This window comes from Falco naumanni, chromosome 9 (assembly GCF_017639655.2).
Source record: "Falco naumanni isolate bFalNau1 chromosome 9, bFalNau1.pat, whole genome shotgun sequence".
Lineage (NCBI taxonomy): Eukaryota > Metazoa > Chordata > Aves > Falconiformes > Falconidae > Falco > Falco naumanni.
In genome coordinates, this window is record NC_054062.1 from 12,334,201 (window position 1) to 12,346,381 (window position 12,181).

Consider the following 12,181-nt stretch of genomic DNA (forward strand, 5'->3'; position numbering starts at 1 on the left):
AAGCACCAATCTTTCAGTAGACATCTCAATAAGTGGCCTCCAATGTATAAAATAATTAAATTATCTTCATCTCCCTGTTAAATCCTTCCTGTGTTTTTCTCCTTTGTGCTAGTACCTCTCCTCCTGAGCTATCTGGCTGACAGTGATAGGATTTCTGAGTGATTACAGTCCCTCATGCCATGTGGTGGGGCTGGCTGCACATGCATGACTGTCTCCTCCGTGTCCCCATGTCATGGCCCTGCTCTGCCTTTGCATAGGTGCTGGATAACTCTGGGCGAGGGGCCAAGAGGTGGCTGCATGAGCTGTGACCCCAGTAGTCCCTGGGTGCTGAAAGACCTTGGGATTGTGCTCTGGGTGCTGTATCTACACGCTGCATCAGCCCATGCGGCTGTGGTGGTGGCAGGAGGCTGCTAAGCTGTTGCTGAGGTAATTTGCCAGGTTCTGGATCACGCTGGTGGGCAGCACACACCACAGATGCTCAGGTTCAAGAAGACCCTTGCTTGATTCTTGCTAGATGAGCTCAGGATGGTGTCTTCCTTCCTCGCGTCTGTGCAGCGAGAGACACAGAAGTGCAGAGGCAGGTTTGGTCTCTCCCCACGTTGGCTGCAGTGTACCATGATTCTCACACCTTTCAGGTCATGACAAGAAATACAAGTGTTTTTTTCAGGTTTCTCTCTGTCACACATAGGACATTTGCGTCATGTAATTAATTGTCCCCACGGTGCAAATATCCAAGAGGAAATAAATAGTTTTAAAGGTGCATAATGTCTGGGAAGCATGCACTGCGCTCTGATCTCTGGGGAGCAGCTTGATTTCCTGAACGCATTTTGAACCTACCGCTTCTGACAGATCTCAGTGTTTCTCCAAGCCATTTGCCCATCAGTTACAGAACCCACTTCAAGCCTGAAATAAGGTTACCAATGTCTTCTAGTATTTTTTTATTAACCACCTCCACCATCTTGTAATTTAAAGCACCTGTCCATTTAAATTTTCCTTCTGACCTACTAAATAACCCTGCATGATACATACAATGAAACTAATGGCTTTTGGATGATGTTGTTGAAAACTAGCTTATGAAAAGTGAGTTGAATGAACCACGCTGCAGGAAATCCTTTTCATACCCCCTGGAAAACTGAGCTGGAACACCATTCTGGTTCAATGTATGGGGCTGAATTCTTAAACAGTTATCACTCACTTTGCACTTGAAAAATGAGGACTGTCTTGTGATTTCTCAGCCTTGTTGGTGTCACTGTGCAGCCCCTCCTGTGGCATTTGGTGAGAAATGTCAGAGGCTTTGCATGCCCAGGTGCATGGTGAAACCAAGAGCACTTGCCCACGAAAGACAGAGCTGTGCAGAGACTATCCACTGCCTTCTGCTTCACTTACTTTTATTCTTACAAAAATAGAAGTTGGGTTTTTCTCCAAGAGGTAATGAGTAGATTTTCTTCCAGCTAGAGCAAAAACAGCTCTGTGTTTTTACTCCAATTACCACTTTAGTATCTGTGAATCCTTAGAGCACAAGCTTGGCAAGTTCATGCAGGCAGCATGGGGCGCCAGGTGAAATGGCACAGCACTGTGTCTGCTTTTCAAAGGAGGTTTCCGGGGAGGCTCCTGGACCTGGGAATGCCAGCAGCAGCACAGACAGTGCAGGAGGTGGAATTACAACCCGTCCAGGAGCCTCCTCCACAGGAGTGGCAGAGAGCACTGAGCAGCCCGAGCGGCTGGCCAGGTGTGCTGCCTGCGCCTTGGGCAGAGGGTCTCCCATCCGGCTCCCCACAGCAGGCAGGGGTGCTCGTGGGGTGCTGGTGAGGCCTTCAGTTTCCCAAAGCATTCTGCTGAGTGGGGTGGCCGTGTCAGCCCTGGCTGTGAGTGACAGGGCTTTGCAGGCTCGTCCTCTTGCAGGTGTGGTGGTGCAGGTTCAGAAGCAGCCCTTCCCGGGAGCAAGCTGGCTATTGCTGAGGGTTGCGAGTGCTAACTCTGCTGCAACGACTCCCCCGGCGCAGCGTGGCCAAGAGCTGCTGCAGGGATAAGTGGTGACAGCCTCACCAGTGACCCATTCACAGGGGCAAAATTCCCGTACAGCTACGGACAGAGGGGAAAGTGCTTGCTTTCAGAATGAAGCGTGCAAATAAACTGTTGCCAACCCAGAGCGGTGCAAGCTGCTGTCAGGCAGCTACCCTCTGGGCTGTCTTGCAGCTGCCCCGCAGCAGCAGCAGCAATCAGCTCTGCGTGTGTGAAGCAGCAGCGTGTGCCTCTCCGGCGGGAGCTCCATCAGTTGTCATTTGCACAGGGCTGCTCAGATGCTGCAGAAAGTGCTGGCTCTTGAAAACGAGAGGCAAGTACAAGCACAAAAAGGGGCTTGTTTACAGAATGCTTTCTCTTCATTTTGTAATTGGACATCATGTTTGCAACAGAGCTGTTAGAAATAAGTAATGCCAAAAGTGGGGGTTTTGCAAAAGTTTTTTTAAAACTAATTTCATTATGGAAAGTGTCTGTTCTGATTGGATTTTTACAATTTCCTTTAGAAAAAAATCTAAAATGTTTGATGTTGCTACATTTGGATTTAAAATGTCTTCTTAATTCGTGATTTAGTGTGAGAAAAAATAATGGGGTTATGCCTAAACTACCTTAATGAAGATTTTCTTCTTTTTTTAATTGAAAATATATTTTGACTGAATTCTAGCTGATTCTAAGTGCTATCCAGGATCTTTGCTATAAAAAAGCTCAGAACAGATTACGACTTCACAGGCGAGTCATACAGATGAGATGCAATTTGACTCTTTTATCTTGTACACCTTTAGAGAAACTTTCACAGGGGGATTTTTCATTTAGTCATGTTTTTCATAGGGAAAGTTGGACATGTGGAGAAGTAGAGATTTGATTTCTTCCCATCCTTAGGAGTTTTACTTGGACAGGGAACTACACTGTATGTGTCTCACTGAATTGGCGGCACCATATTTCATTTCATTTTCTTTTTTGGTCACTTGCCTTTGCCGCCAGCCCCCCAGCAGCGCCGCATCAAGTGAGAGGGAGCGGGAGTGAGGGAACCCCGGCGCCTGGTCAGCACGAGTGCGATGCTTCCCTGCCTCCCTGTGCCAGCCAGCACACTCCTCAGCGGGAAGGGAAGCAGGAATCCCTGTGGGGACAGGAGATGTGTGGGGGTGTGGAGGTCAGCGTGGGGCAAACCCATCACTGTCCTACTTGGGAGAGCATGCTGCTCATCCCACAGTGCCTGCTGCGAAGGGCATGGGAAAAGCTGTTATATTGACTTTGAGTTATAATTTTGAGCCTTCTGCCCACTTTTGCTGGCTTGCTGAAAGGTGACTTCATGTGCATTGCCAGCGGCCCCAGGAGGGACTGTGCATGTGGCCTTTTGCCCGCTCTGCCACTGTGTGCTACCAGCCGGCCCCGAAGAGTTCCTGCCCAGCCAGCCTCGCGTTGCTTTGGGAAGTCAGGGGATGCCAGTGCCTGATTTCTCTGACATGTCTGTCCCATGGACTTGCAGAGACAGTGGCTGGGTAACATATGTCCATTGCCTGCAAATGAGCCCTGTAATAATTTTGTCTGTGCAGATACCAGATAGCATCCGTTACCCCCAGATTAGCCTTCCACAAGCTCAGGGATGGTCCCTGGCAGAGTGTCAGAGCCTAATGCCACTGGAAGAGCTGTGACAGCTGGTATGGAAAGATTACCAGTCATAAGAGATGAGGGAGGCCCTGGGGTCTGGGGTTTAGTTATATATTTAGAAGCTATTCTTAGTAACGGTGTAGGATAACACTATCCATAGTTAGTTACAGATTGAGGTTATGCGGTGCTCTGTGGTGTTGTCTGTGGATCATTAGTGGCATCCATTTTTTAATTAAATGCACCATGAAGTACAAATAAATAAGCAAGACATTAAGGTGACCATACATGGTGCACCATGCAGGAAAACAGCTAGAAAGAGAAAAGCCTGGAAGAAAAACAATAATCATGAAAGCATAGAGACTAGCCAAAACAGGCACAGCGAGCAAATTCTCACACTCAGAGAGTTCACGGGGCCATAAGGAACACTCTGATCAATACTGGATAATGTCTGATGGGCTTTTCCCTTTTTCAAGTAAGGTCTTTGAATCTCTGAATGTCCCAGCACCAGCCTTCAGGTGCGTATCAGGCTCCCCAGCTAGCCGTGCATGCCGCCTCGCAGCACAATCCAAACGGACCCTGACACTCCTGAGTCTGGGAACCGAGGACAGGATCAGGTGCCTGTGCACAGCTGCTGTCCTGGGTGCAGCATCTACCATGGCCTCGCACCAGCAGGAGGAATGCAGGTTTCTGTGCTGTGATCCCAACAGAAATCTGCTCGTTTGGCAAAGCATCTTGTGCTCAGCCAATGCCCGACACTAGAGATGCCTGGCAGGCAGGTGCCAGTGTCGGGTGGTCATAGAAGCAGGGAGTTTCTGTTTTTTCACAGAAAGCCACCTCTTCTGATGGCCGGTCAGGTGTCGTTAGCTACATCCTGGCAAGGGCTTGCCACAGGCCTCTGAGATTTGTCGTAGTGAGTAAGAAAAAGATAGTTCAAGAGTTAGGTAATGATGTGCGCTGAGAATTGGAGACTGCAGAGATAAAAGGCAACTAGTAGCAAAGCAAAAAGACTGACACCACTTAAAAGGGCAGGAGAAGTAAAATGGCTAGACACATCATAGCCTTAATAGGAAACACATGAGAGATGTTGATCAGAGAATGCTGGCAAACAGATGAGGTCTCTGAAAAAAAAGAAAAAAAAAAAAAAGGAGGAAACAGAAAACAAGATGGAAAGATAAAATTTCAAAGCAAGCCCTAAATGGGTAGCAGTTCCAGCTAATAGGAAGACCTGTAGTGATTTTGCCAAGTAGTACACAGAGAAGCTGATGATCATTAACATCTTGATAAATTTATTATCAGACAATTCGATCCTGTCAATGTCAATTCCTTCCAAGAGACTAGAGGTGGTTTTGTAATGTGAGTAAAAGTAAGTGAATCCCTAAAACGACCAATCCTTATTGTTCACATCTTCATACACCAAACATCAGGAGTTCACAGTAAGACAGGCGTGACAGCCACCACCACCAGAGTTGCGGCCCACAGCTGTATCACCTTCCTTCATCTTCATCTGGCATCTCTTGTGTCCCACCATGGGATTGCCCACCAGCTCCTGGCACAGATGGGGAGTAACCGAGCGAGTCCAGGCTCTGCACCACAGCTTCCTACCTGCTGCACGGTTTCTAGGAAAAGCTGGTTTTAACATCCACCCTGTGAAAGTGGAGAAAGGCAGAGAGGCTCTTGCAGCAGGTTCAGCAGCAGTGAGCTGGAGGTGCATCCATGGGCCCTGGTACTGCTGCAGGGAGGTGCCAGCAGGGCTTGGGGGCAGGTTCCTGCTGGGGAGACACTAGATATGTGTGTGTGTGTCACTGCTGGCAGGGTTTTATGCAGTGCAAAAGTTAAATCTCTGCAGGTCCAGCTCGGCTTGGAGGGGAGCCTCTCTCCACACACAGAGCCGAAGAGCCCTATAGAGAGAAAAAAAGCTGAATTTCAGCAGTCCTGTCTGCTCCTGCCACCACCTGGAGAGCTGCTCTTGCATTTCCCCCCATCGCATTCTGAAGGATTCGCAGGCTCTAAAACCACGCTGAAGTTGTTCACAGGACAGGGAGTCACTAACTTGTAACTTGCTGCCAATAAGGCACAAAAAAAGCACAGAAATTTCAGTGAAAGCTAAAGAGTTGGCTGTTGCGCAAAAGGCACGCCTGCTACGCTGTGCTCTGCACAGAGGATACGTCACAGCAAAGGCAGCGCTCCAGGGAGGATTCACTCATTTGCTTTATGGAGCTTGATATACCTTGATTATTTTTTTTAAAGTTAATTATTCATGCCTCACACCATGTTTTGCAGCAAGGCTCTGCCACATTCTAAAACTAAAAATAATCTTCTTACATTTTTAATCAGGCTTCGTTATGAATGGCAGATGCTTGAAACCGAAGTGAAAATCATCATCAGTTGTATTTATTGGCTAAATTCCTGCTACACTCAAAGCTTGAGAAAAATCAAACACATTTGACAGCTGGTAGAATGAAAGGAAAGGATAAATCTTACCCTGACAACATACACCATATTTACCATAAGCTGTTAAACTCAAAGAAGCATCAGCCTTCACCCAGCATACCATTACTGCTGTAACGGGGCCCTTAAATTACTGTGCAGTTATCGGGGGAGGAGAGGTTTGCTCTGCAGATGCTGGGGTGCCCCCGTGGTCCTTGTTTGCCCAGTGTCACTCCATTCAGGTGCTGCAGCACGGGAGCACGGCTGCACCCACCAGTGCGATGGGACGGGCAGGGGTCCATGTCTCTCAGCCTCCAGCTCTCTGGCAGAGCTGTGCCTGCCGCTGGGCGCTCTGGAGCAGCACTCCGGGTATCACCCACCCATTCCCAAGCAAGGCTGGCAACCCTGCGCCAGTGGCATGGAAGTGTTAGAGACACAGAGAGCCCCTGAGCTTCTCATTAGCTTTTCATTTTGCAGCAAGCTACTTTTGTTGTCTGTGAGTATATTACTAACAAACGTGACCACTTAAAAGGCTTCAAGACCAGAGGTGTGTTGCCGTGCTTGCTCCAGCTCCCATGTCTGAGACAAACTGCACAATGCTTCCCAGTTGTGGAGCGTGGGCTGCAGCGGCCGAGCCGCGCAACGGGGACAGGAGAGCAAGGGCAGCTGGGGCTGTGCCCAGGACGGCTGCTGCCCGGCAGTGACAAGGCAGGGGGATACTGCAGTGCCCAGTCGGGGACAACACCTGACCCCGGCAGCCCTTCTGCAAACAAGGGGTGATCCATATCTCTTCAATCAGGGCAGCAAGATGATTTCCCAGTAATTTAAGTACAGAAAGATAAAGTTTCAGCTAACTTGTTAACCTGATTGGTGAGCACTAACTCCAGTGTCACATTTCACCCCCAAATAATTGGGGAATTATGATTTGCATTCATTCCCTCTTCACCTGTGGGTCAGAGGTCCGCTGCATTCCTACAGCATTTAAACAGCTGTTTTGAGGTAATGGTAATGCATTGTGTACCTTGGAGTCGCTTGGGTAGGTTACATCACAGTGAGCGAACTTAGAAGGGCAACCCCTTCCCTCCCACCTAGAGAGCACGGTGTAGCCTCTTATCACAACTAGTTATGGGACTCTATAAAACATTCGCTAACTTACCACATTTCATGGGCTTGCATTGCTTGAAGACTGTTTGTCTATGAAATACATTCCTAAAGAGAACACTGAATAAAAAAAATATGTCTGAAATAGAAATGCATGAGTTACAGGAAAAAATCCCATTTTACTACCAGGGGTTTGCAGAGTATTATTTGGGTCTGTTTTCACTTGATTTCACACTATGCAGATTTATTAGGTTACAATTAAATATCGGGGTAAAATAATTCTGCAGATGAGGGATGTACTGTGTTTATAACACGATGCTGTGTATCTATAGCAATTAGTATGTTACAATTTAAGTATTATATTTAGCTTTCTACTGAATGTAATCAAACCCAAATTCCAGCATCTTTCACAAAATAAAATCTGTCTACAAAGAGCATTAGAAGTGGCTAGCCTTATCTAATCAAAAAATGAACTACAACTTTACACTAATAAGAAAGAATCCCAGCTCCTTCAAAATAGAAAATACTTTATTTACCCAAGCATTAGCACTTCTGAGCTTCAATAGGATTAGAAGACACAATGCCACTGAAAACCTAGGAAAATGTGTAACAAAAGGGCATTATTTAGGTTTCAAGCGTGTGAGAGGCCATGTGCCCTGACAGATACATGTGCTGTGGTGTGATCCATGTTCAAAGGATGTTATGGCAAGGATGGGCTTTCATCTTTGATTTCCTGTCTGCATCGTCAATCACAGACCGCTTCACTGTGGCCCAGCCTCCTCCCCACATCCCTCCTGAACCTCCCGTTCTGCCCCCCATCCCACTGACCCGTGGTGATACCCAAGGTCCCTTGCTGTGAACCATTCACCCACCTGATCTCCAGCTGAAGCCGCAGCGAGATGGTTCTTGCGCGCTGTGGTGCCTCTGCTTGGCCTCAGCTCTCGCTGCCATCAGCACCTTTCAGTGCCAGCTAGGAAAATACTTCACCTTCTTTCCAGGTGGTGTCAGAAGCCCTTTGCTTTGCAATGACAGGTTCAGTAAAGTGGGGAGGAGAGCCAGTCCAGCAATTTACAGCTTTGACATTTAAGTTTATGAGTTAGGAAAAGAAATCAGTCTTTGTGTCCCTGCCATGACCGGCAGCACTGAGCCCAGAAGTGTCCTTCCCAAGCTTGCTTTCCTCTGGCTTCGGGCCTTTGCATCTTTGTCTTATTAATTCCCCATCAAATTAATTTTGATCCACAATTTCCTTCCCTCCACACAGTTGTACAGTGCAGAGGCAGTGACCTCCCTCTGCACCAACCTGCCAGCCTGCTTTGTCAGCTCCTACACCCACAGGGAGGGACAGGGCTCCTGGACCAGGGATCGAGGTGGGCTGTGGAGCTGTGATGGGATGTGCTATTGACTGTTCACTTAAAATGACCAGGAGAAGTTACCTCAAAACTCTGGCTGCTTTCTGAACCCGGCAGTGTTCCCCCATTGTTGTCTTCCATCTCTCTCTATATATACATACATTTCCCATGTGACTTGGTTTGCTTCTGAATCACATCTGAGACTCTGCAATTGCTAACATGTTTTACCAGGGTTTCTTGCTTAGATGACTCTCTTTTCTTTGTGAGGGGCAGCACAGAAATACTTTTAAAGCCTGCATTTTAACTAAACTTTTGCTTTTACTCCCTTTGGGATACAGGTGAAGAGTCATATGAGTTACATTGACCCTAATTAAACATCAATATGGGCTAAGGTAGGCTTCCTCCTCATCCTCTAACTTCTGCTCAGAGGCAGTAATTTCATGTCTGACCCTTGCCTGTCCCTGCTGCTGTTTCCCCTCCAGACCCGTGCAGCTCTAGACCACAGCTGGAAAAGCCAGAGGAAGCTTTTTGTGGGCAGCGTGCAGAAAGGTGCTGCCCTGTTTGCTACTAAATGCTTTAGCTGAAGACTTCATCGACACAGTGGGTGCACAAATACACAGCCCGTGCTGGAAACGGGCTTTTGCCAGGTGAAGGGGGATTAGAGTGGCAGAGAATCTTTTCAAATTTCAAAGCACATTTTGCCAATTATGAAACCTATTAAAGTCAGTCTCTAGGAAGCTACCAGAGTGGGTTTGTGGCATGCCCTCTGCCCGTGGAGCAGGCAGGGACACAGAGTGGGGCAGAGCACGGGGTCCACGTGGGCTGGGTGGGCTGGGAGGAGCAGCATCTCCCTGGCAGTCTCCTTTTGTTTGCAGAGTGGTGCTTTGCACAGAGCCGTAGTGTAGACAATGTGTAAACTGTTGGGAAAGAAGAAAATGATTTTGGGTTGAGCGCTTTGTCTGAACTTTGTCCTTTTCTCAAGCAAAAGAAAATATTATTTCACCCTTTAAAGAGCCACACATAATAAGAGGCAAAATGTCAAGACCAGTGTTGATATAAACCCCCAAGGAAAACAAACATCTATGTGGCTTCTCCAAAAGGTCTCACTTCCTCACCCCTCTCCCCTAGTTTAAACAGATTTAGTAACTGAGGAAGGGGGGAGGGAGGGCTTCTCCTCCGGTTGCTGCTGAATGTCCTTTGCACGGACCCAGTTCTGCAGCGTCCTCAGTGCAAGGGTCCAGCCCCACATGCAGCACCTTACATGGTGCACATCTGGGGTGGTAACGTCTCCACCTCTCCTGAGAAAAGTTGGGTGCACAAGGCAGAGAGGGAAACGAGGAGAAGGACAAAGCCACAGACCCGTTTTAGCACACAGGGCAACGCAGACTCTGCAATAAAGAGTGTCCTGTGCGGCTCTGGAGGACGAATGCTTACCAGCATGCGCTGTTTATACAGTGCTGAAAAATGGCCTTGAATGGTACGGGAGGGCTGCCTTGTCAGAGTGGATGGGCACACCAAAATCATCAGGCTGTTACCTGTTTGGATCTGTTGGCTTTTTCAAAGAGTTACGTGGGTTTGGAGCTGTTGGAGACTGAGGAATGAAAATTTGCTTATATGTAAACTCATCCCATTTTTGTATTATCTTTAGTAAGAGGTATATTGAGGTCTGGGGTGATGCAGAAGATGTGCTGCATGTTTACAGAGCAAGTCGCCCTTCTGCTCCCACCACATATCTTCACAGTTCCTGTTGGTCTCATCTTTCCCCTTGAGCTCTGCACTCCTCAGCATCCTGATGCTGCAGAGGGCCTAGTTTTAAGTGACAGTTGTTCCATTGCTGGGGACAGGTTCAAGCTGTTTCAAAGCCATTCAGCAGTTAGCCTGAAATACGAAATTCCCAATGACAATGCTGTTACCAGAAAGCACAGACACAGTAATTCCCACCCACAGCAGCAATAACTGTCACGTGGTGCCACAAAAGTGCAGAAATTAATAATTAAAACCCTTGAACAGGCTTTGGAAGAGCTATGTTATTATGTGCATCAGAAACAGGATAAATCACAAGCAATTCAGTAGTATATTCCCAGGTTCACTCATAACCATCATGGTATTTGGAGTCCCTTTGGGAGCAATAAATGACAGAGAGTCCATATTATAAAAATAAACATGAACTTAAGTGGCAAGGATTCATTTAAACCAAAAGGGAAAAGACTTCACTACTTACACTATCAGTTTAACATAAGTAGAGCAAGTTTTACCTTGGAGTATATGCCCAGTGCTAGGCAGAGGGGATCACAGCAGAGGGAGGTGGCTAACAATGTTTGCTTCTCCTTGAAGCTGCTTGCCCTAGTAACAGCTGTGGTTTTTCTACCTAAATTCTGCAAAATATGAGCCCTCAAAGTGCTGTTCCAAAGTGAAAATAAAAGGCAAAAAGCAGCTGTTTGTGATCCCACTGCACTTCTATTCAGCCTTACCTTAAATGAGTGACTACGACCCCCCTATATACAATATTGGGGTTTTGTCATAGGTGTCATGTGATTCAATATTGCCTTTAAAGCCCTTGGGCTATATGGGACTCCTAGCACTTACTTTAAAATGTGAGATTCTAGTCCTTATGCTCACAGCTAAGGGCTGACAGCGTGACTCATGGTACTCCGAGAGCAAGAGGCAAACTCAGCCATTATTTATTGATCTTAATGGGTTTAAGCCACCTGAGTGTATTTCAGGAGCCTGATTTTGAAGCTTTTCTCTGAATAATTGTTTCAGCATTTTTCCCCAAAATGCCTGTTCAAGTTTAAATGATGACAGGCTTTTCCAAGCTGACATTCCTTTTTTTTTTTCCTCTAGTAAATACCAGGACATCCTGCAGCACAGACCAACAAAATAACAACAATCAAACAATACCACTAGACCACATGTGAAATGCTATCACCCATCTGATCAGTTTGTGCTGGGAGGGGGGGGGACAGCTTGGCTTGGTGGTTAGATTCTCAGCAAAATGGAGAAGGGACTGGGAAGAGCCAAGAGGCAGACAGAGTGCCAGCACTTGTGAAAGCAGACCTGCATCACAGCCCAGGAAAATTACTCAGAGGCTTGAGCTAACAAGCCTTTCCCTGGCAAACCACCTCGTGACTTCAACCCATCCCATTCAGTGGGAACTCTGCCTGGGTGAGGGCTACCACGTTTGGCCTCACATACACTCTTCACTGTTTCTGCCCACAAACACTGCCTTTTCTCAGATCTTAACTGCATCCTGCTTCTGATGTTGGCTCCTCCTTTACAGGCTCTGTTTCAATTAGCTCCCTAAATAAATACAATTCTGATGTGTGGTCTCATGGTGGGTTATTAAACTGGCTCCAGAATGCTTTTCACCAAGAAGCAGGTAACTTTCCACTGGTTTATCGTACCCTGTAATTCACTTCACACTTCTGATGTAAAAACCCCACGGGATAAACAAGTACAGGCATTTGTCTTTTGCTTGATAGCAGTTTTTTTTCTAATCTCTTGAAGAATTAACCTTAAAATTATTATTGATGGGAGGCAGAGCAAGTCTGGTATGTGTAGATCAGCTCTGCAAGTATGTGCAATCTGCTGTAATATCAGTAGATGGAGCTAAGTGAGAAAAGAACGACTTGAGTGTCTGAGTGTTTCTCCCACGGTGCAGGTTTGGCTCTTGATTT